The sequence below is a fragment of the Mobula birostris genome, chromosome 1 (genome assembly GCF_030028105.1).
Source record: "Mobula birostris isolate sMobBir1 chromosome 1, sMobBir1.hap1, whole genome shotgun sequence".
NCBI lineage: Eukaryota > Metazoa > Chordata > Chondrichthyes > Myliobatiformes > Myliobatidae > Mobula > Mobula birostris.
In genome coordinates, this window is record NC_092370.1 from 241238094 (window position 1) to 241263276 (window position 25183).

Genomic DNA, 25183 nt, shown 5'->3' on the forward strand with positions numbered 1-25183 from the left:
TAGTTACAATTCCAAAGATTTGCTGAGTATGCCCACAGGGAAATGACTCTCAGGGTTGTATGTGGTGGTATATGTGTACTCTGATGATAAAATTTACTTCAAACTTTGATTCATTAAATTTCCTTCATTGTCATTGGATGAAGATCCCTTAACTAATCAGACGTTGAGAGTACTTCTACCAAATGGACCACGTTATTCAGAAGACATCATCACATTCCTATGAGCAGGTAGAGACAGTTGTTATATGATAGCCTTGAAAGTGATACCTGCATTATATAAAAAAAATGAAAAATATCATAAGAATTGATACTACTGCCTACAAGATGAGGCAAGATCCTGGTAGAGTTAGCCACATTAAATCGTAGCACTAAATAATATACTGAGAGAGGGTTATGGGCAGTGAATTACCAGCTACAGCTTAAATTGTAACATCATTGGTATATTGTGGTTGGTAAGTACTTGCACTAAGAAGATGCTATCTTGATACTTCTACACTACCCCATCTCATGTAGCATTTAGTCATAGTCATACTTTATTGATCCCGGGGGAAATTGTTTTTTGTTATAGTTGCACCATAAATAATAAATAGTAATAGAACCATAAATAGTTAAATAGTAATATGTAAATTATGCCAGTAAATTATGAAATAAGTCCAGGACCAGCCTATTGGCTCAGGGTGTCTGACCCTCCAAGGGAGGAGCTGTAAAGTTGATGGCCACAGGCAGGAATGACTTCCTATGACGCTCTGTGCTGCATCTCGGTGGAATGAGTCTCTGGCTGAATGTACTCCTGTGGCCGCCCAGTACATTATGTAGTGGATGGGAGACATTGACCAAGATGGCATGCAACTTGGACAGCATCCTCTTTTCAGACACCACTGTGAGAGAGTCCAGTTTCATCCCCACAACATCACTGGCCTTACGAATGAGCTTGTTGATTCTGTTGGCATCTGCTACTCTCAGCCTGCTACCCCAGCACACAACAGCAAACATGATAGCACTGGCCACCACAGACTCGTAGAATATCCTCAGCATCATTTGGCAGATGTTAAAGGACCTCAGTCTCCTCAGGGAATAGAGACAGCTCTGACCCTTCTTGTAGACAGCCTCAGTGTTCTTTGACCAGTCCAGTTTATTGTCAATTCGTATCCTCAGGTATTTGTAATCCTCCACCATGTCCACACTGACCCCCTGGATGGAAACAGAGGTCACCGGTACCTTCACTCTCCTCAGTCTACCACCAGCTCCTTAGTCTTTTTCACATTAAGCTGCAGATAATTCTGCTCACACCATGTGACAAAGTTTCCTACTGTAGCCCTGTACTCAGCCTCATCTCCCTTGCTGATGCATCCAACTATGGCAGAGTCATCCGAAAACTTCTGAAGAAGACAAGACTCTGTGCAATAGTTGAAGTCCGAGGTGTAAATGGTGAAGAGAAAGGGAGACAAGACAGTCCCCTGTGGAGCCCCAGTGCTGCTGATCACTCTGTCAGACACACAGCGTTGCAAGCACACATACTGTGGATTAAGGGGACGGTGATACCTGCAGAGACACATAAAAATGTAACCATGCAAATTAATACAATAAAGAAACTTTTAGATAGGCAGATGGATGATAGTAAAATGGAAGGCTATGTCGGAGGAAAGAGTTAGCTTGACCTTTGAGCAGGTTAAAAGGTCAGCTCAACATTGTGGGCGGAAGGGTCTGTATTGTGCTGTTGAGTTCTATATCACAGCGTCATAGTCAGAGAAAATTACAGCACAGAAACAGGACCTTTGGCCTATCTAGTCCATGTTGTGGCAGTATAACTGCTTACTCCCATCGACCTTCACAAGGACCATAGCCTTCCATAGCCCTACCATCCATGTACCTATCCAAACCTTTCTTAAGCATTGAAATCGAGCTTGCATGCACCACCTGCACTGGTAGTTCATTCTACTCTCACAAATCTCCGAGCGAAGAGGTTTTCCATCATGTTCCCCTTTAACATTTCAACTTTCACCCTTAACCCATGACCTCTAGTTGTAGTCCTACTGAACCTCGATAGAAAAAAACTGCTTCCATTTACTCTATCTATACCCTTCATAATTTTGTGTCCGTCCATCAAATTGCCTCTCAATCTTCCTGCTGAAGGGTCTCGGCACAAAACGTTGACTGTACTCTTTTCCATAGCTGCTGCCTGGCCTGCTGAGATCCTACAGCATTTTGTGTGTGTTGCTAACCTATTCAGTCTTGCCTTATAACTCAGGTCCTCCAGACCTGGCAGCACCCTTGTAAATTTTCTCTGGATTCTTTCAACTTTATTTACATCTTTCCTGTAGGTGGGTGACCAAAACTGCACACAGTACTGCAAATTAGGCCTCACCAATGTCTTATAAACTTCAAATGAACATCCCATCTTATATACTAAATACTTTGATTTAAGAGGGCCAATGGGCAAAAAGCTTTCTTTACAACCCTATCAAACTGTCAATGAATTATGGGCCTATTTTCCCAGCCCCCTGTGTTGTGCCACACTCCTTCATGCCCTATCATTCACTGTGTAAGACCTACTTTGGTTGATCCTACCAAAGTGCAACATCTCACACTTGTCTGCATTAAAATCCATCTGCACTTTTTCTGCCCATTTTTCCAGCTGGTCCATGCAAGCCACGATAGTCTTCCTCACTGTACACTACACCCCAAATCTTGTTTCTATGCTGTATATAATAGAAGCTCATCGTACAATTACTACACCCCTTCTCCTAAAGCTAGCATTCAAACTTTGATTTTTCTTGAAAAGCACCAAAGTTGCATGTTGCTTAATTTTGGTTGCAGTGCAGATAAAACACGTAGTGCGAAGCAAATGTCCTCTGATCACCAAACACACAGGCGTTTGAGGGGGCTTTTTAAGAGTTGGCGTTTACAAGAACTCAGACAGTTCCAAAAATTCCCCAGCACCGTATGGCACACATGTTTTCAATGCTGAGGTTTCTTGAGTTAACCCTTCCATACATGAGGATATCATTGGCATAGAAATCTTAGCTCTCATTGCTGCTGCTATTTATTGATAACATAGGAATTGCTCTGTCAACCTTTGGAAGCAAAGCAAGTACTTTTTTTTTCCAAAACAACGGCTTTAAAAGTATTGTAAAGATGAAGCCACACTCAGGTTGGAGGAACAACACCTTATATTCTGTCTGGGTAGCCTCCAACCTGATGGCATGAACATTGACTCCTCTAACTTCCACTAATGCCCCACCTCCCCCTCGTACCCCATCTGTTATTTATTCATATACACACATTCTTTCTCTCTCTCTCCTTTTTCTCCCTCTGTCCCTCTGACTATACCCCTTGCCCATCCTCTGGGTTTTCCCCCCTCCCCCTTTTCCTTCTCCCTGGGCCTCCTGTCCCATGAGCCTCTCATATCCCTTTTGCCAATCACCTGTCCAGCTCTTGGCTACATCCCTCACCCTCCTGTCTTCTCCTATCATTTTGGATCTCCCCTTCCTCCTCCCACTTTCAAATCTCTTACTAGCTCTTCCTTCAGTTAGTCCTGACGAAGGGTCTCGGCCCGAAACGTCGACTGTACCTCTTCCTAGAGATGCTGCCTGGCCTGCTGTGTTCACCAGCAACTTTGACGTGTGTTGCTTGAATTTCCAGCATCTGCAGAATTCCTTGTGTTTGCGGCTTTAAAAGTTAAACTGAAAAACAAGACAAACAACTTGCTGTTTGCAAGGATTATTATTTTCCATCTTTGACAGCTGTGCTCACTTTGTTCCACAAAGATACAGATGTAGGCCCCTGTGTCTGATAGTCACCAAACCCAAGATGAACAGACAAACCTGAATACATACTGTCACCACATTTACAGGAGATAGTTTCTCTTACTCAGCAGAAAATGTAGCAATTCCTTTGTTGTGTATTTAATATTTAGTAATGTTTGAATAATCTTGTATATATATTGGTTGATTAGGCATCTCTGTTCATTTAAATAATCCATTATGGGTTATATGTATAAATACATGAACTGCATGCATCACCACGCTACCATGTGATACGTTTGCACTTCACTTAAAGTACATATGAAATTAAACCTGCATTTCGGACTGCCATGTCTTCATTGGAAATAGTTTAATAATTCCAAGCTACAAAGCATAACATCTTCTACTACCTTTTACTAAACATTGGATCATAATTGCAGATTAGTGCTTCCATTCTGAATAGGGGTAGCAGGGGTATTGGTCTGTTCATTGGTCACTTCTGTCCACTTGTATATTTTCTTCACAGTAGAGCACACCAGCAGATGGACCATGTGACAGTGGGATTGAAGAAAATTGGCTGAATTATGGAAACGTAAAAATCCTTATCATTCATAGAGGCAATAAATTATATTTTCAATGTAGCATTAGGGCCACTGAAGTAAAGAAATAAAAAGGCTTCATAGACAATACTGTGCAAGAGTCTTAGACACACACACACACATATATATAGCTCAGGCACGTAAGACTTTTGCACAGTACTGTATTTGTTAACAAGGGGTAGAAAGTGCGTTTGTAAATCTGTTGGGAGCAAAGGATGCCCTGAATGGTGAGGATGTAGTGGTGCAGGAGGGGTGCAGGACAGGTGGCAGATAAGGAGTGCCAGGGACATGGGGGGGGGGGGTTGTAGACACACCCAGCCCTGAGACACCAGGTAAGGTTATTTGGTTCCAATCAATTGGTTTATTGATCATTACAGAACGTCTCTCTGATGCTTTCCACTCTCTCCCCTCTCCCTTCCCCTTTTCCCAACCATGATTCGCCTCTCGTTGGTCCCTTCCCTCTGTCAGTCCACAATAGAGACCCATATCAGAATCAGCTTTATCATCACTCACATATGTTTTCTTTTGTGGCAGCTATACAGTGCAATACATAAAATTACTACTGTATGTGACATAATTCACGACTTTAAGATAGTCTAACGTGTTTTAACCCTATGCAGAAGTTTGGAAGTGTTGTAACTATTGTTGGAAATGTGAGATGCAATCCACACATGTGATACTCCCAGAACTGCTCTAGAATAAATAGCAGATGATGTGGGGGGGAAATCGACAGCCGATGTTTCTGGTCGAGACCCTCCATCCTGTTGCTCGAGATTCCAACATGCAGTCGCCTGTGTCAGCAGATAATCCATGCTTATTGGAGGATGAAAATTATACAATAGATAACTCATTAGCTCTAAAATGTTGCGGCACAGAATCTTTTTTACATTAAACTGGCACAGAAAATGGGCTCATCTGAAAGACACCATGTCCAGCATCTTAGCTCTTTGGCAATTACAGCTTTCTGCTCAATTTTCCAGTGCAGGGATTAAATGCACATTTCTAACTTATCAGCAAGAACACTAACCCCATCAACTCAGAGACTAAGTGGAAAAAATTATTCATAAAATCATATTAAATTGATTAAAATCAAACTTTCCATTTGTTAATGACAATTGTGCCCTTATTTTGCCTTTTACCTTCATACAAGCTTTGCTACGATGGAGGAACTATTGCATGGAACATCCCCCCAAACATACAGGATTGACCTCTGGCAACAAACAGAAGCCAGAACCCCACCAAACAATACAGTGCAAGACCCCACAGAAATGTTACCAGACGGAGCTCTGCTTGACAGACGGAAGTGGTGCACTCTCAACAGAGCGAGAGCGGGAGTTTGTAGGACGGGAGACAATATGGTGAAGTGGGGTTTAAAGACCACCGAATCCTGTGAGTGTGGCGAAAGGGTGCAGAACATTGAACACGTTCTGCGCAACTGCCCGCTCTCACCTGATTTAGCTGACACTGACCTGCTCAACATCGACCAAACAACACTAGAGTGGCTGTCTGGTGTGACAAGCTATGATGGTGACCTTCATACCACACATCAAGGTTTCCTTTGTTCATCTCTGAGTAATTGTCATCACTGGTAGTTCATTCCTTATGTGCCCTATCATATGACGTGGGCGATCATGGTCTCCATGGCCATGATGGTTCTTGGCAAATATTTCTACAGAAGTGGTTTGCCATTGCCTTCTTCTGGGCAGTGTCTTTACAAGATGGGTGACCCCAGCCATTATCAATACTCTTCAGTGATTGTCTGCCTGGCGTCAGTGGTTGCATAACCACCACTTGTGATATACACTGTTCGCTCATACAACCACCCACCACCTGCTCCCAAGGCTTCACACGACCCTGATCAGGGGCTAACCAGGTGCTACCCCTTGCCTAAGGGTGATCTGCAGTCCAGTAGAGGGAAGAAGCGCCTTACACCTCCTTTGGTAGAGACATATCTCCACCCCGCCACCTTATCATTAACAATGCCGGTATTTATTGTCTATCCCTAATGACCCATTACCCTGAAGGCAATCAAAAGTAAACTACATTGCTGGTTTTGAGGATCATATGGAGACCAGACCAGGTTTGCTTCTCTTAAGGACATTAATGAATATTATATACTGTGTAAAAGTCTTATGTCATGATTTTTTTTTGTGGCAGCAGTACAGTGCAATATATCAGATTACTACAGTACAATACAAAAGTTTTAGGCACCCTAGTTATATATATATATATATATGCCTAAGTCTTTTAGACAGTACAGTATGTTAAACAACAATCCACTATTTTCAAAGTATGTGACTAACTTTTTACTTTAATTGGGGTGGCATGGTAGCATTGCAGTTAGTGTAACACTATTACAGAGCTAGCAGACCGGGTTCAATCGCCATCATTGTCCAAAGACGTACCAGTTAAGTAGATTAATTGGTCGTTGTAAATTGTTCCGTGATTTGGCAAGGGTTATATAAGTAGGTTGCTGGGCAGCACGGCTCGTTGGACCAGGAGACCCTGTTCTGCGCTGTATCTCTAAATAAAATAAATTCCAGATCTTAGATTTTATTTAATTACTTGAAATTAAATTCCAGGACTGCTTTCGTGGGATTTGAAGTCATGTCTGTGGATCAACTGCAAACATCTAGGCAAAAAAAAACAAATCTTATTAATATTGTAATTTTTTAAGAGATTTGTTTGTACTTAACTAGACTTCCCAAGAGACCGAGAGCTGTAAATTCAGTTGTAAGTGGATTTAGAACTCTCCAGCCATGCGGGAACACTGTGTAGAGGTGACCTTACCAACTGCTTGGCCAGTCATATTCAAAGAATTTTCCTTGACTCTAAACCACTTAAGAAACAGTTCTACCAGAGCTGTGTTCTCAGAAAGCCTGTGCGTGAGCAACTTCAGATAGTTAAGCCCAATTAACTGAGAGCAATCTGTACAATAGTTTAACACCAAGGTCTAGAAAATGTGCATTTAACAAATGTATTTGCTGAAGTTATAAATATACACTCAAAGGTTCAAAATGCTTTGTTGAAGCAGTTCAGACGAATCTATTGAAAAAATATTATAGTGTTACAAATTCAAGATTGCTTAATGATATTTCCAGTACACAAGTGTAAAGGAGAATTAAGTAATTGTTACTCTGGATTTTAAAGAGCCCAAAAAGCACAGTAAGTAAAGAACAAAATAATAAAAAAACACACAATAAATACAAATACATAAAGTGACGCTTGGTACAGGAGGGTCTGTACATAAGGAAACTGAGGAAATGATCAAGTATGGTGGTGGGATGGGTTTGTGGCTGAAGGTAGTTATCAGCCGTACTGCTTGGGCAAAGTAACTGTTGTTTAAGTCTGGTGGTTTTTGTGTGGATGCTATGCAGCTTTTTCCCTGATGGGAGTGGGTTAAACAGTCCAAGCAGGGTGGGTGGGATCCTTCATAGCAATACTGGCCCTTTTCTCGGCAGTAATGTATCTATGCCCTTGATGCTGGGTAAGCTGTTGCTGGTGACGTGTTGGACACCGTTGAACGACATTTTGATTCTCTATGGGAACAAAATCCATCGTACAAGCAACTTTGTTTGTACATCTATTCAGTTAAAAATCATTCTAAATCACCAGGTCATGGCTTCATAATGGCCATGTGGATATAGTTTGTGCAATGTTTTCAGTACTTGTGGGAGTGGGAATGTTATATTGGGTCAGATGTTATCACTTGATATAAATGGTCAAAAACTGAAATTTAGTTTCCCTAAGTATATGGACATTAAAAAATACTTGTGGCAAGATCTGAGCAGAAAGATCATTCATACCTGGACAAATGTGTTCCTTAATAATAATGATTAATAAGGGTCCCTCCCATCCATCCAACAATCTCTTTGACTTCCTACCATCAGCCAGGAGGTACCACAGCATTGGGAAAAGGACTGTTAGGATGGGGAACAGCTTCCCCTCTCAGGCTGTAAGACTCCCTGACACTATCCAGGCTTCATCACGTATGAAACTCCAGTAGAGTATACTGTTTACTTTTTGATTTATGTCGTAACTGCAGTATAATATTTGTTAATTTATTTGCAGTTGTACCCGAATTACATGTACTGGGTTGTGCAATTTGCTCTGGAGGAACATTATTTCATTTGGTGGTAGCATGTATACTGTTCAATAACAATAAACCTGAATTTGCCTACTGATACAACCGATCGACAGATGACGCAATAGCCACTGCTCTACATACCAACCTTACACATCTGGAGAAGAAAGATGCTTGTGTGAGAAATGCTGTTCTTGGGCTACAGCTCAGCATTCAACACCATAGTTCCATCCAGGCTTGACAAGAAGCTCAGAGACCTCGGCCTTGACCCTGCCTCGTGCAACTGGATCCTGGACTTCCTGTCAGATCACCAGCAGGTGGTAAGAGTGGACTCCCTCACCTCCACCCCTCTGACTCTCAATACAGGAGCCCCTCAGGGCTGCGTACTGAGTCCCCTCCTTTACTCCCTCTATACCCATGACTGTATTGCCACCCACAGCTCCAATCTGCTAATTAAATTTACCAACAACACTACATTGATTGGCCTTATCTCAAACAATAATGAGGTGGCCTACAGGGAAGAAGTCATCTCTCTGATACAGTGGTGTCAAGGAAACAACCTCTCCCTCAATGTTGCAAAAACAAAGGAGCTGATTGTGGATTACAGGAGGAACGGAGATGGGCTAACTCCTATTGACATCAATGCATCTGGGGTTGAGTGGGGAAATAGCTTCAAGTTCCTCGACATCCACATCACAGAGGACCTCACATGGTCTGTACGCACCAGCTGTGCGGTGAAAAAGGCACAACAGCAGCTCCTTCACCTCAGACGGTAAAGGAAGTTTAGTATGGACCCCCAGGTCCTAAGAACTTTCTACAGGGGCACAATTGACAGCATCCTGACTGGCGGCATCACTGCCTGGTATGGGAACCGTACCTCCCTTAATCGCAGGACTCTGCAGAGAGTGGTGCGGAAGGTCCAGTGCATCTGCAATTGTGAACTTCCCATGATTCAGGACATTTACAAAGACAGGTGAGTAAAAAGGGCCTGTGGGATCATTGGGAACCCGAGTCACCTCAACCACAATCTATTCCAGCTGCTACCATCCAGGAAGCAGTACCCCAGCATAAAAGCCAGGACTAACAGGCTCCCGCACAGCTTCTTCCACCAGGACGTCAGACTGATGAGCTCACACTGACTTCAGTGTACTCTACATTACATTGACTGTTCTATTTCCTATAAATTACTATGACTGCACATTGCACATTTAGATGGAGATATAATGTAAAGACTTTCACTCCTCATGTATGTGAAGGATGTAAGAAATAAGATCAACTCAATTCAAATAGAAATCAAAAGAAGAGCAGATATGGGTATACAAGGGGGAAGCTAGTAGAATTGATGCCTCACAGGGCCATTAATTTAGGTTCATACCAGACCTCAGGAGCTGTGTAGAGTCTGTATGTTCTCCCTTTTGCCTCACACTCCATTTTCATCCCACATCCCAAAGTCCTGCTGCTTGGTACATTAATTCACCACAGTAAATTGCCACAAGAATAGATGGGTGGTAGAATCTGAAGTTGGAAGAACAAAATGGGATTAGAGCAGGGTCGGTGTAAATGAGTGCTTAATGGTCGACACAGACTTGGTGAGCCTGTTTCTGCATCATGTGACTATGACTCTCTGACTTGGATGAATTTCTATCCCTGAAAATCTGGTTTGACTGCTAGTGAACTTATTTATTTATTTAGAGACGCAGCGTGGACATAGGCCATTCTGGCACTTTGAGCTAGGCCACCCCAGAAACCCCAAGCAAACGGGACACGGGACAATTTACAATGACCAATTAACCTACCCAGAACATCTTTGGTCTGTGGGAGGAAACCAGAGCTTTCGGGGAAAACCCAAGCGTTCCATAGGAAGGATTTAAAGACAGCACCGGAAAAAAATTCTAATGCCCCGAGCTGTAAGAGAGTTGTATTAACTGCTACTCTACCATGGCACTGCAATTTGATTGCTAGTGGAGTTATATTACAGGGATTAGGAGAATATCAACCCAGACTTTAAAAAAAATCAGACATCAGATGGGACAAATAATGACCTACATTATCCCTGATTGAAATGAGTAAGATTAACACTTAGTATATGTAGTTCTATGTTATTATTGTAGGTGCCAAAAGTTGTGGGAAGACAATGAGACCATAAGACATTAAAGTAAATTTATTAAATGAGTACATATATGTCACATATTTCACCCCATAAGGAATCCCAGTACATATTCCCTCAATGGGAATTTGCTTTGCTGATGGAAATAATGCTAGAAATCTGAAATTAAACAAGAAGTGCCTAGCTACTCAACAATATAAGCAGAAACTGTGGTGAAAGAAATAGAATTATAAGTTCACGTTGATTACTTCCAGCATTTCTTGCTTTATTCTACCAAGCACCTCTTCAGTTTTAGATGTCTTTCAATTGCGATGGTGCATTCCCGTAATTTGATTGCTTTAAACCTAATTTGATTCCCAGCCTCTGGAATGATTGAGGTGGATCAACAGCTTCCTCAGCAAGTTCTTCTGGAAGCAATAGAGTTCAAAGTGTCTTCTGAAGTGTGGAACATGTAGTTGTTTTGGGTCATACTAGTAAGGAAACAGTTAAAGATATGGCTGGGTTCTCACAGATAGAAGAAAAGGGCATGATAATTGTTCCCATAATTAGCTCAGTTTAACAGATTAGCATTTTCAAAGGTGGAAATGGGGATTGGTAGAGAATGCAAAACTGAGCACTTAACTGAAAACGACCCTTATTATTACACACTTAACAGAACAGGTGTCCACAGAAATGAGCAGAGGAGATTTTAGTTGTGAGAAACTTAAAAAGGCTACACTCCTGACAGTTGGTACAGCAAAATTGGCCAGCTCAAAATTTGATATTACCCTTTTAAGAGAAGTTTTGACGTATGGTTCTACTGAAGGACATGTGGGTCTCTCAAGTCTTTAAAAAAAAGTCTAGTGAGTGTCACTGTGTAAAACTAGTGCCCTCTTTTGTCAGTACTTGAGTCTACACAGTGTTCATTTTTGAGATGTTTTGGAAAAGTGGAAAGCACAACAAGTCAGCCAGCATCTGAAGGGAGAAGAGGAGAAAGGGAAAAAATATTTCAGGTTGGTGAAGCTGTTTCACCTGAAGGAAATAAAGTGGTACCTTCAACGGTGGGAAGGTGAGAGTGAGAGAATAACTTGTTGTTTCTCGTATATGTATTGGTGAGGGAAGGTAGTAGAATGGTGCTGTGGAGGTAACTGTCCCTTTAGAGTCTAGGAGAGTAGGAAAGATGATTTTGCTGGCACCCCTGTGTTGATGGACTTCACCAAGGATGACCTATTAAACATAGCTAAAAAGAGAAAACATCATTCATCCTTTCACTTCCTCTCTTCCTGCCAGCCAGTGCCCCAAATTCTCTTGTTACATTCCACATTAAGTAACTTGTTCTGTTGTCAGATTTTGCACCTTAGTACTTTTCTCCCTCATGGTGCTTTCTTTTTTTCAGTTCTGGAGACTGGATGCAGATTAGGTGGTAGTGTTTATTTATTTTTTCTTATTTAAAGATATGGGTTGAGCACACCTTATCTGCCTCCCAAAATCCAAAATTGTATTGAATGCTGATGTGATGCCACAAAATGGAAAATTCCACACAGTGCTGGGAAGATTCCCAGGAGATGTGCAGGTTTCTGAGCAGTATCTTCACGTAGCCTGAGTGGAGCCCAGTTGGTGCCAGCGATCATCACCAGTAGCACATAAATTCAGAGCCAGGAATGATGGTAGTGGCCAACAGCCACTAAATGTCCAGCTGTGTGGCTGAAATAGCAATGGCTTACCTTCCTGACGGTTCAAAGTACACATTCTTGTTTCATGCACAAAGTTATTAAAAATTGTATAAAACTACCTTCAGGGTAGATGTAGTGTTTTGACTTGGGTCCCATCTGCAAGCTGTCTCATTATAGAGATGCAAATATTCCAAAAGACATCCAGCCCAAGCATATCGGATAAGGAGCACCCAACCTAAACAGTGCATGACAGGACTTTCTATCCCTCAAGCCACACTACCCAACAACCCATCTATTTAACCTTAGCTTAATTGTAAACCCTAGGGCAATTTACAATGATCAATTAACCTATAAACCGATACATGTTTGGAATGTGGGAGGAAACCTGAGCACCCAGAGGAAATCTATGCACTCGCAAGAAGGATGTACAGACTTTTTCCAGAGGATGCCAGAACTGAACTCAGCACTCCAATGCCCCAAGCTGTAATAGTGTTGCTTTATTTATTTATTGAGATAGAGCATGGAACAGGGCCTTCGAGCCAGGCCAACCAGCAACACCCGATTTAACCCTAGCCTAATTACAGGACAACTAACTGACCAACTAACCTAACAGCCGATAAGTCTTTGGACTGCGGAAGGAAACCAGAACACCCGAAGGAAACTCATGCAGTCACGGGGAGAACGTACAAAGGCCTTACGGGCAGCGGTGGGAATTGAACCCTTGTCGCTGGTACTGTAAAGCATTGTGTTAAGCACTACGCTGCCATTCTGACCTCTTTGCCCTCCACCTCAAATACTGTTCCAAAAAAGATAAATGTAAACTTAGAAACTAAACTAACTGCACCTCCTCTTTCGATTAGGCCCTTTTAGAGACCTGGTGACTCAATAAGCAATTTCACAAACCTGAGATTATAACTGTCACTTCCATTTTGTTTTCAGATAACGAGTACTGGTTACAATTCTGTCCCTGTCTCCTTGTTTCTCCTCACATGTCATCGGCTCATACAATCATTGCTTTCACCATTTAACCACTTCTGTCCTAAAATATTCAAGCCTTGTTCTTATGTTATTAACTCCTCTCTCTTTCTTTAGACTTGGCACTTCAAAATGATTAAATCTACAATCTCTGATCAAAAGGACATCAGCTGCAATATCATTATACAAAAAAAACACTATAAATAACCTCAGTGCACTGAGTATTTGAAGAATTTTGTGCTATCTCGGTTATCCAGAATTCACAGCATTTTGTTTCTTATTTTGATGTGTTCTTGAGGACTGATTCATGACTGGAACGATATGCTAGTCAGTGCGAGCTGGAGAAGGGTTGTCGATCAATAGAATCCACTGTAACGATCCTTTATGCCTTTGCTGGACAGACACAACAGGAATGCTGCCTAGTCACTTCAGCAAAGGCAACCCTTCCTCTCTGAGGCAGCTCTGCAACTGCAGTTGGCCTAACGTCTTGTGAAGGTGCACTTGAAGTTTGTGCAAGCACGAAGCAGCTGCTGCTTTTCAGCAGCAATATTGCTTGTTCATGCTGCTCGGTATTTTTAGTGGCAAGTTTCACTGTCATTATCCCTTTTGAAAACCTTGCCAATGAAGAATGACTGTAGCTTTGTTTTCCCTCTATATAGTTGTTCTCCTTGTCTGTCAAGATCCTGCTGCTTATTACAGAGTCTTGCTATTGGAACTTCAATCCAAGAGCAAAATGGTCTGGATGCTGGAAGTCAAAAATACAAACAGCTCACTGGAAATCCTCAACATGTGTAGACAGCCTCTGTGGGGAGAAGAAACAAGCTTAATGCTTTATACCTGAAGCTTTAAATCTGCTCTTCTCCTCACAGATGGTGCCTAACAACTATTGATGTTTTCTGTTGAGACTGCAACTTAATTGGAAAGAAAGCATTGTGGATACCAGACAACTGGGGGGAAAAAATTAGAGCTGGTCAGCAAGGTCTGTGGGAGGAGAGAGTAGGTTTAATACTAACATGAGAAAATCTGCAGATGCTGTAAATCCAAAGCAACATGCACAAAACATGCCAGTGGAACTCAGCAGGTCAGGCAGCATCTACGGAAACAAGTAAACTGTTAGCATTTCGAGTCAAGACCTGCTTCAGGGCGTTCAGCCCATTTAGTCCATGCCAACCAGTTAAACTACCAACTCCCATCAATCTGCACAGGGACCATTACTCTCCATATCCCTACCATCCATGTACCTACCCAAACTTCCCTTAAACTTCCACACTCTTATGACTTCTGAGTGAAGAAGTTTCCCCTCCTGTTCCCCTTAAACTTTTCACCTTTCACCCTCAACCCATGACCTCTGATTGTAGCCCCACCCAACCTCAGTGGAAAAAGCCTGCTTGCATTTATTCCGTCTATACCCCTCATAATTTTGTACAGCTCTATCAAATCTCCTCTCAATCTTCTGCATTCCAAGGAATAAAGTTCTAATCTATTCAATCCTTCCTTATAACTCAGGTCCTCCAGTTCTGGCAAAATCCTTGTAAATTTTCTCTGTACTCTTTCACCCTTATTGTGGAACAGCACAATAGTGCAGTGGTTAGTGCGGCAACAACTACCAGAGTTCAACTTCACCTCACTGCCGGCTTCAGGAAGTCTGTACAATCTCTCCATGATCACGTTGGTTTCCTCTGGGTGCTCCAGCTGCCTTCCGCATTCCAAAAGACCTGCATACAAAGACATAGTACTCTCATTGTAATTGGGGAGCACTTGCTTCTTGAGCCGAAAGGGCCTGTTACTGTGCTGTATAACTAAATGAAATTTAAAAGAATAAATTATTTTCTGCCTCCCTTGCCTATTAACTCATTCACTCTTGTGTGAGGCTCAGTAATTACCCAAGGTATTCCTCAAATAATTTAATCAGTGAACAAAAAATATTAATAGTGTCTGCAGAGCTCAGAAATGAATGAGTATTAAACTTTGAATGAAAATCAAAAATAAATGAAATCTTCAACCTTGGCATTTTCCATAATACATCACCAACTTTGAAAATCTTTTACTTTAGAAATAAATCACTTCCACCTTTTGTAAAAAAAAATACACTCCTTCCACTTAATTAGGAGCAAAATGCCAATGTTTTTGATTTCCTGAATTGTGGGAGAAATAAAATTGTGAATCAGTTTCCAGATTCTGTACTAAAATTAAGATTTTTTTAAATATATATGGGATTATGGGGAAATTACAGCTCAGAGAAAGCCATTCTCCCACCTTGATTGTGCATGTTAATAACGAGTTACTTAGTTTAACATCTCAGCATTTTATCTATGGTTCTTCCAATCTGCTTTCAGACTCTTGAATTTCGATTTCTCTCCTCCAGCAGTGAGTTCTGGATCGCTAGCACCTTGAAGATGAGAAGGCTTTGTTTCATTTCCTCTCTTAACTTTTTAGCAATCATCTTAAATGTTGGCCTCCTGGCTTTAGACCACATACCAAAGGGAAAAAGATCTTATTGATTCAATCAAAGCCTCTCATCATAACTTTATACATCTTGCCTTATTCCTCTCTGCTTCTCCATTCCAAAGCAGACATGTCTGATAGGACCTTAGAGCAAAGTTTTCTTTTACATGCAACGTCCTTGGTGATTTCCTTTGCTCTCCCTCCAGTGAGCCACATCTTTCCAAAACATGGAGATCAGAAGAGCATGTAGTGCTCAAACTCTTCTGGCATAATGTCCATGCTTCTCATTCAACTCCAGTACATTGGCGAGTGGTAGAACCTTGGGGGAGTTAAGGAGAATGAGAGGAGATAAATTGATATTAGTGTAGGATTGGTGTCAGTGGGTATTTGATTTTTCTCCGTGGACTCAGTAGGTCAAAGGACCCGTTTCCAAGCCTAAGAACACTGTCAATGACTACCGTTTAGCAGCACTTGGATTCACAGCCTTGAAGTGTTTTGACAGGATGGTGATGAAGTATATCAATTCCGCCAGAAAAGTGACTTGGATCCGTTAAAGAATGCTTGACGGCTGTAGAGCTTGAATGCCATCACCGCTTATAAAGTGAAATCACGTCGCATATATAGGCGCCAACCGGGCTTTACTTCCAGATGAGCTCAATGCCTTCTTTGCATGCTTTGACTCAAAAGTGTCAGGAACCATCACGAACTCCCACAGCTCCCAATGAGTTCAGTCTGTGAGGCCAACGTGACGCCATACTTCAGGAGGGTGAATCTGCTGAAAGCATCAAGCCCAGATGGTTCACTTGACTGAGTACTGAATACCTGTGCTGATCGACTGGTGGGAGCGTTCACTGAGATCTTTAACTGCGGCATTCTGAGGTACCAAACTGCTTTAAGCAGGCCTCAATTACTGGTGCCTAAGAAGAATGTGGTAACTGTGCTCAATGACTACCGACCAGTAGCACTTACATCCACAGTGATGAAGTGTTTTGAGATGTTAGCGATGAAACATATCCACTCTTGCTTGAGAAGCGACTTGGATCTGTTCCAATTTGCATATCGGCACAACAGGTCGAGAGCAGGTGCTATTTCATTAGCTCTTCACTCAACTATGGAACATCTGGACACAAAGGTACCTACATCAGAGTCCTATTTATTGTCTACAGCTTGGCATTCAGTACTATCATCCCCTCAACTAATCAATAAGCTTCAAGACCTTGGCCTAAATACCTCTTTGTGCAATTGGATGCTCAATCTCTTCTCTAGCAAACCCTAGTTAGTTTGGATTGGCAACAACATTCCCACCACAATCTTCATCAGCACAAGCGCACACAAGGCTGTGTGCTTAGCTCCCTACTCTAATCTCTTTATACGTATGACTGTGAGGCTAAGCACAGCTTCAATGCCATATTTAAGTCTACTGACAACACCATTGTCACTGGCAAAGTCAAAGGTGGTGATGAAACAGCATATAAGACGGAGACTGAAGATCTGGTTAGGTGGTGCCATAACAACAACTTCTTGCTCAATGTCAGCAAGACCAAGGGGATGTTTATCGACCTTAGGAGGAGGAAACTGGGAGTCCGTGAGCCAGTCCTCATCAAGGGATCAGAGGTGGGAGAGGGTCAGCAACTTTAAATTCCTCTGTCTTATCATGTCAGAGGACCTGTCCCGGACCTAGCAAATAAGTGCAACCACGAAGAAAATATGACATTTCAGAGTTTGTGAAGATTCGCACGACATCCACTACTTTGAGTAACTTCTATAGATGTGTGGTGGATAGTATATTGACTGAGTGCATCACAGCTGGGTATGGAAACACCGATTTCCTTGAATGGAAAATCCAATAAAAAGAAGTGGATATGAACCAGTCCATCACGGGTAAATCTCCCCCCAGCAATGAACACATCTACATGGAGAGTTGTTGCAGGAAAGCAGTATCCATCATCGGAGACTCCCGTCAGCCAGGCCATGAATTCTTCTTGCCATCAGGAAGAACATACAGGAGCCTCAAGTCTCGCACCACCAAGTTCAGAAACGGTTATTACCCCTCAGCAATCAGGCTCCTGAACCAGAGGTAATAACTTCACTTGCCCCGTCACTGAACTGTTCCCATAACCTATGACTCATCTTTAAAGACTCTTTATCTCATGCTGTTGTTACTTATTGTTTATTTGGTTTTGTATATTTGCAGTTTGTTGTCTTTTGCACACTGATTGTCTGCCCTGATGGTGTGGTTATTCCTTGATCCTATTCTGGTTATTGGAGTTTTTGAGTATGCCTGCAAGAAAACGAATCTCAGGGGTTGTATATGGTAACATGCATGTACTTCAATACTAAGTTTACTTTTAGCTTCATGCTGAGTTGACTGACACACTCAAAAAGGAAGAACTCAGAAGGATATTGGGTAGATTCTCTGTGATCTTGCACACTTTCTCAAGAAAAAACAGAAGTGAAGAGGAGCCTATGTTGCAGAACCAAGAGAACTTCTCTTCCATATTAGATGTAATGAAGGAAACAGGTATTGAATTGTTGACCAGCTTATTGACTATTTCATTTTCAATAGAGATCTGTAGACCTACTTTCTGAGATCCACCTGTCTCTCCACCATCACAATAGTACCCCATTTGTTGTTTAGCCCATGGTGTTTCACAGTTTTCTATGGTGCACTTGGTTAAAAGTTATGTTAACATTGATAGATTACATCAAACATACTCTCCTCATTGACTGTCTTTACTACCTCAAAAAAAAATCCAATCATCAGTCAACCATGCTCTTCCTTTAACAATTCTGTCCTGACTGTCGTTGATTAATTTGTGCCCTTCTAAATGAAGGCCTGTATTGTTCATTGGAGTTATTTCCAATTATTTGCTTGGTTACACTGGTGTTAAAATAGCTGGTCTAAAATTACTTTACTTATTTCTTCCTCTCATTATCAGCAACGGTACAAGGCTAATACTCCAATTCTGTCATGATCCTTGTACACAAGAATTAATTTCTTTAAACAATTATAAAGTTGGTGGGCCAGAAATGATGATGAATAGTCTCTATCTGAGACACCTTTATTCCTTTCCGTAAATGCTACCTGACCTGCTGAGGTCCTCTAGAATTTTATTTATGCTAATTTATTTTGTACCTTGTGTAGACCTAACGGTTGAGCTACTTTCATAAAGGCTAATCTCTTCCCATGTTTATCCCTTCTCATATTTCATAATCTTCCTTTCTTAACTAAAGTTTTTGCACAGCCTCTCTATTTTATGAAGATATGAGTACATCTTCCTACTCACACAGCTTACCATTTAGATCCCTAATTAGTAAAACTGCAATAATGTGCCATTTAGTTGATTTGGATCTTGATGGATCAGTATTTGACTTATTACATTATGAGTTTTACTAACTTGGGATCTAAGTGATAAACTATATGAGGAGGAAAGAATGCTGGGGTCCCGATTGCAAGTAGGGTGTGCAGCCAGAATCGGGGTTAGACAATGGGCTGGGTACGTGGCTGGAGCCAGGACTGGCGTCCAGAGCACCAACAGTCAGGAACATGCGTGTGCTTGAAATCAGAGCTAAGATCTAGAGTACTTGTGTATACATCCTGCTCTCTTTAAACTTGTGGTATATATACAAGCACTCTGGACTTCTTTAAACTTGCAGAGACATTTATTTGTGCAACTGGGGCATCACGGTAGTGCAGTGGTTAGCATGATGCTAACCACTGCACATGCTATTAGCATGATGGTGTCAGAGTTTGGAGTTCAATCCTAGCATCACCTACAAGGAGTTTGTATGTCCTCTTAATGGAATGTGTGGGTTTTCTCTGGGTCTTCTGGTTTCTTCCCACAGTCCAAAGATTAGTAGGTTAATTGGTTGTTGCAAATTGTCCCATGGTTAGGATAGGGTAAAATCAGAAATATGAGCAAATCTGCAGATGCTGGACATCATGCTACGGTTAAATCGGTGTTGTCAGAGGGTGCAACTCAAAGGGCCAGAAGGAACTATTCCACACTGTATCTCTAGATAAATAGTGTGTGTAACATGTAAAAGAAGTGGAATAAAAATGTTTGGGTATTAGTAAAAACAGCATTTGGAGTTGGTTTATTATTACATGTACCAAGGTTTTAACATTTTCTGTCATTCATTTTTTGGGGTCTTTCTTCTGTTTCGTGGATGTCCGCGAAGAGTGAGAATCTCATGTTGTATATTGTATATATTCTCTGATTATAAATGGAACCATTGAACAGTGTAAACCTTGACTTGCATGAAAAAAATTAACAAATCATTTACAGTACAGTAAAAAATATGACATTACCAAGGGAATAAGGTTATTGGAATATTACTGTTGACCATACTCTTTGCTATCATTTACCCTTTCCGTGCTTGCCAACACATCAGTAGATATCCTTTGACTTTTGTACATTAACATTTTTTTCAATGAGTTCTTTGTTGCCCTAATAACTTTTTAAATTTCTCTCCTTTACACTTCTAGGGGCCTTATGAAGTATTAAATTCTCACTGCCTGGCATTAGCTCCTTTATTTATCTCTCTTTATCATGCCCTCTCTGTCAACCAGGATATCTGGATTTGGTAAACACAGTTTCTCTTTATATAAACAGGTTCAGCATGAGAACTATCAAAGTTCAAAGTAAATTTATTATCAAAGTACATATGTCACCGCACACATCTTTCAGATTTATTTTCTTGCAGGCACCCACAGTAAGTACAAAGAAACAACAAAAAAATCCAGGTAAAATAATAATAAATAAGCAATAAGTATTGAGAATGAATTGTGGAGTCCTTGAAAATGAGTCCAGAAGTTATGAGAACAGTTTAGTGTTGGGATGAGTGAAGTTATCTCCTCTTGTTCAGGAGCCTGATAGTTGAGGGGTAACAACTGTTCCTGAACCAGGTGCTGTAGGTCCTGAGGCTCCTGTACCACCTTCCAGGAGAAAGCAGTGAAAAGAGAGCACGGCCCTTGGATCTCTTTCTTGAAAAGCACCCAGTGGCCAGATGCTGATTTACTTTCAAGTTCACCACTTCAAGTCAATTTTGTTCATCCACGTAAAGTCAGTGTTTCCTCAATTTTCTTTCTTAGCACCTTGCACTTTTCCATAACAATGATGAGTCAAATGGAGTTAAGATGATGAGCGGAAAAATGCTTTCTTGCTGATGTTCCATTCACATGAAATGAAAACAGAAAATGATTGGAAACACAGCAGGTCAGGCAGCATGTTTTGGATAGTCAATGACCTTTAATCAGTCTTGAGAAAACACATCTGAGCAGTATCATTCTTTGAAATTAAACTGTTCTTCCTTCCCACTTCTGCTTCAAAGACTGGAGAAGGAGAAGTCTGACAGGACAAGAGAGAGGACCACAGTAAAAAGGGAAGGAGGAGGGGTCCCGTGGGAAGTAATTGGCAGGTGAGAAGAGGTAAAAGATCAGAATGGGGAACAGTGGGGGAAGAAACTTGTTTACTGGAAGGAGAAATCGATACTCACGCCATCAGGTTGGAGGCTACCCAGATGGAATATGAAGTGTTACTCCTCCACACTGAGGGACTGCCTCAGTCCTGATGAAAAGTATTGCCCTGAAATGTCAACTGTTTATTCTTTACCACGGATGCTGAGTTCCTCCAGTGTTTTGTGTGTTGCTTAGGAATTCCCTGTCCTCTTCTACACTTTTATAAGTATAAATGTAAAAGATATACTTCACTGTTATACTGACTGCATCCCAGTCCATACTAAAGCAAGTTACACTCAATGGCAATTTACAAGGAACACCTGCATACCTCATTAATGCAAATATCTAATCAGCCAATTATGTGGCATGAAAACATGCAGATATCAGTTATCAGAGGTTCAGTTATCATTCAGACCAAACACCAGAATGGGAAAGAAATGTGATCTAATTAATGTTGTCCATGGAATGATTGTTGGCACCAGATGGGGTAGATTGAGTATTTCAGAAATTGCTGATTTTCACGCACAGTGGTTTCTAGGGTTTAAAGAGAATGGTGTGTAAAGCAAAAAAAAAACATCTGTTCAGTTGCAGATCAGTGGTTGAAAACGCCTCGTTAATTAAAGAGCTCAAAGGAGAATGGCCAGACTGGTTCAAGCTGACAGGAAGGCAACAGTAACTTAGGTAACCATGTGTAACAATGTAGTGTGCAGAAAATTATGTTTGAATGTATAACATGTTGAGATGGATGGGATTCAGCAACAGGACACCATGAACCTACTGAGTGCAAGTTTCCATCCATTACCATTGTTTTGCTTTTCACCAGAAATTTGTGCTTTCCTCTCCTTCAGACTATTTACAGTCTATGATGCATTCCCAGTAGCTTGATTACTCTTTTTCATTCTTTGATTCAAACATAAAGCCTCACTTGAGGATCGTTATGCCTGTAGCTCATTGTTCCTCCTCACAACTGTGGTTGTTTCTTTCAGCAAGAATTCAGCTCACCTCTATTATTATTACCCTATTTTATTTCATCTGAAACCTTTAAGGTGATTGTAGGAAAATGTAGGAATGTTGTCATGTCTAAGATTTTTACACAGTGGTGGGAGCCTGGAGTGCATTCATTAGGAGTTTGAGGAGATTTGGTATGTCACCAATGACTCTGGCAAATTCCTGCCGATGTACTGCAGAGAGCATTCTGACTGGTTGCACCACTAGCTGCACAGGAATGGTAAAAGTTTCAAACTCAGTGAACTCTATTGTGGGTACTAACCTCCCCAGCACTGAGGACATCTTCCAAAGCGAGGCCTCAAAAAGGCGGCATCCATCATTAAGGACCCTCATAACCCAGGACATGCCCTCTTCCCTTTGATACCATCAAGGAGGTGGTGCACTATGAAGACACACTCAGCATTTTAGGAACCGCTTCATCTCCTCTGACTTCTGATTTCTTAATGGATGATGAACCCATGTACACTCCCTCACTTATTTTCATTCTTTTCTCTCTCCTCTTACATTATTTAATGTCCTGATTGTTAGTCTAATACCTGATTCATTTAATATTGTCAGATGGACTGACCCTTTGCTTACCAGTGCCACTGCTACTGATGTGGACCGGGTACTCTGGCAGTTCATCCCTCCCTCTCAGAATGTTCTACCTTTGCTGATTTACAAGTGCAATCATGACACCAAAGTGCCAAAGTACCACGTTGACTTAAATCTTCAACTACAGAAATGCCTGCCTGCTCCCCTAACTCTAATATCCCTAATATCCTTTTTAGCCATTGCTTTTTTGGCCTACCTCATCTCTAACCATGGTGTCAGATCTGGGTGAACTCCAAAAAGAAATCCTCTCACCAGTCAGTACTCCGAACCAAGGACTGGGTGGTAAAACCTGCAGAAAGTTGCAAACTCTTCCGGCTCCATTATGTGCACTAGCCTCCCCAGCATCATGGTCATCTTCAAAAGGTGATGCCTCAGAAAGATAGCATCCATCATTAAGGGTCCCTGTCACCCATAACATGCCCTTTTCCTGCTTCATCTATTTTTGTGCGTCTCTCACTCAGTCCCTACCTCTAACACAAAGAACAGATCTGAACATACATGCTAGTTTCTCCATCTTTCTTTCTGCAGTGTAATTATGCGGGCAGTCAGAAAATTATCCCTCTTGTGTTTCTTTACTTTGTCACTCGACCCGGCCACTTTAATTTGGCCCATAAACACAAAATACTCTGCAGATGCTGGGGTCAAAGCAACACTCACAACACGCTAGAGGAACTCGGCAGGTCGGGCAGCATCCATGGAAACGATCAGTCAACGTTTCGGGCCGGAACCCTTCGTCAGGACTGAAGGAGGAGGGGGCAGGGGCCCTAAGAAGGGGTCATCAGTAGGGGGAGGGGAATCATTGCCAAAGAAGTAGTCTCGGAGACGTAGGCGACGGAAGAAGAGTTCAGCGTCATGGCGGGCACAGAACTCACTGAGGTGTGGATGGAGGGGCACAAAAGTGAGGACCTTGCTAAGGACAGAACATTCTGCCTCAGAGAGGGGAAGGTCAGAGGGGATGGTGAAGACACAGCAAGGGTTGGGGCTGTGGTCAGAGGAGGGTAAAGAGTGGGAGGTCTCAGGAGGAGGGAGGGTTGGGATATTCAGGGCGAGCAGGGTTAGGGGTGGATGAGGGATCAGAGGAATGGAGGGGCAATGAGGGGTAGAAGGAAGGTTGGGAGTCGCTGGGAGGAAAGAGGGTAGTGGGAGAATAAGAATAGGGCCTCTGCCCCCTTCCCTCTTCAGTCCCGACAAAGGGTTCAGGCCCGAAACATTGACTGATCATTTCCACGGATGCTGCCCGACCTGCTGAGTTCCTCCAGCGTGTTGTGAATCTTAATCTGGCCCATGCCTTCATTAACCTGGTTTAACACTACTTGCCTTCATTAACCTGGTTTAACACTACTTGCCTTCATTAACCTGGTTTAACACTACTTGCCTTTATTAACATGGAGTGAGCTGGAACACATCATCAGTGATGTAAACTGGGATAATTGGGTGTTTCAGGTCTTTCAACACCAGACATCCTCACCCATTCATCTCATCCAGGGTTGATCAGGCTGCAGACCAAGATAACGAAAAGCAACACTTTTGGTTGTAATTATGTGGGTAGTGGGAAAATTATCCCTCTTGTATTTCTTGATCTTGTAACTGGAGATTATACAATATCTTGAAGTCCAAAGTACTTGCACCTGGCCATATAATTCATTCCCCAGGTCACAAGGCAATAGAATTTCTTTCTTTCTACCACATATAAACTGCAGAATATCTTTAATTGCAGTCTCTAAAAATTAATCATTATTTCTTAACAGTTTCCACTTCTGGTTTTGAATTTACTGACTATCTGCACTTTGAACTTTGACCCTTTACATTGTTCAAGCAGAAGAACCAAGGGCCAAATTTGTGTGGAAAATGATATGAACTTGTGGAGAGCAGAAGCTATGTATCCCAGCTCAATAGAGATCAAGGGCATCTAGGTGAGATTATGCAAGATAAGTGTCAAATGTGCACCAATTTTGAGATTATTTCTAATATTGTTCCATCAGGCAATCAGATTTTTGGGTATTATGTACAGAACCACAAAACAACTTAGCTCAACAGTCCATTCCTCACTTGTGGTCTAAAACAGAGAGCAACAATATTATTCTGTGACAGCTATTCAAAGTTTGTCCCTGACCTTGTTTGACAAAACTTCAAAGTAAATTTATTATCAAAATACACATGTCGGTATATACTACCCTAAGGTTCTTTTTCTTGCCGGCTTTCACAGTAAATAGAAAGAAACACAATATACTTTATACTATATTGTCACCAAACAATTGGTACTAGAACGTACAATCATCACAGTGATATTTGATTCTGCACTTCACACTCCCTGGATTACAAATATTAAATATTAAAAATATTAAAAATAGTTAAAATGAGTAAATATTAAAAATTTAAATTATAAATCAAAATAGAAAATAGAAAAATGGGAAGTAAGGTAGTGCAAAAAAAAAACCGAGAGGCAGGTCCGGATATTTGGAGGGTATGGACCAGATCTGGGTCAGGATCCGTTCAGCAGTCTTATCACAGTTGGA

At 41.5% G+C, this 25183-nt stretch overlaps 1 long non-coding RNA gene across 1 annotated transcript in view; it reads left to right on the top strand.

Annotated features, from left to right (window-relative positions):
* The first annotated feature begins 11429 nt into the window (after positions 1 to 11429).
* Positions 11430 to 25183, top strand: part of LOC140186676 (uncharacterized) — a 42622-nt gene continuing 28868 nt past the window's right edge. Inside the window, exon 1 of the long non-coding RNA XR_011882920.1 lies at positions 11430 to 11580. This is a non-coding gene — a long non-coding RNA (uncharacterized lncRNA). The remainder of the gene's footprint in view (positions 11581 to 25183) is intronic.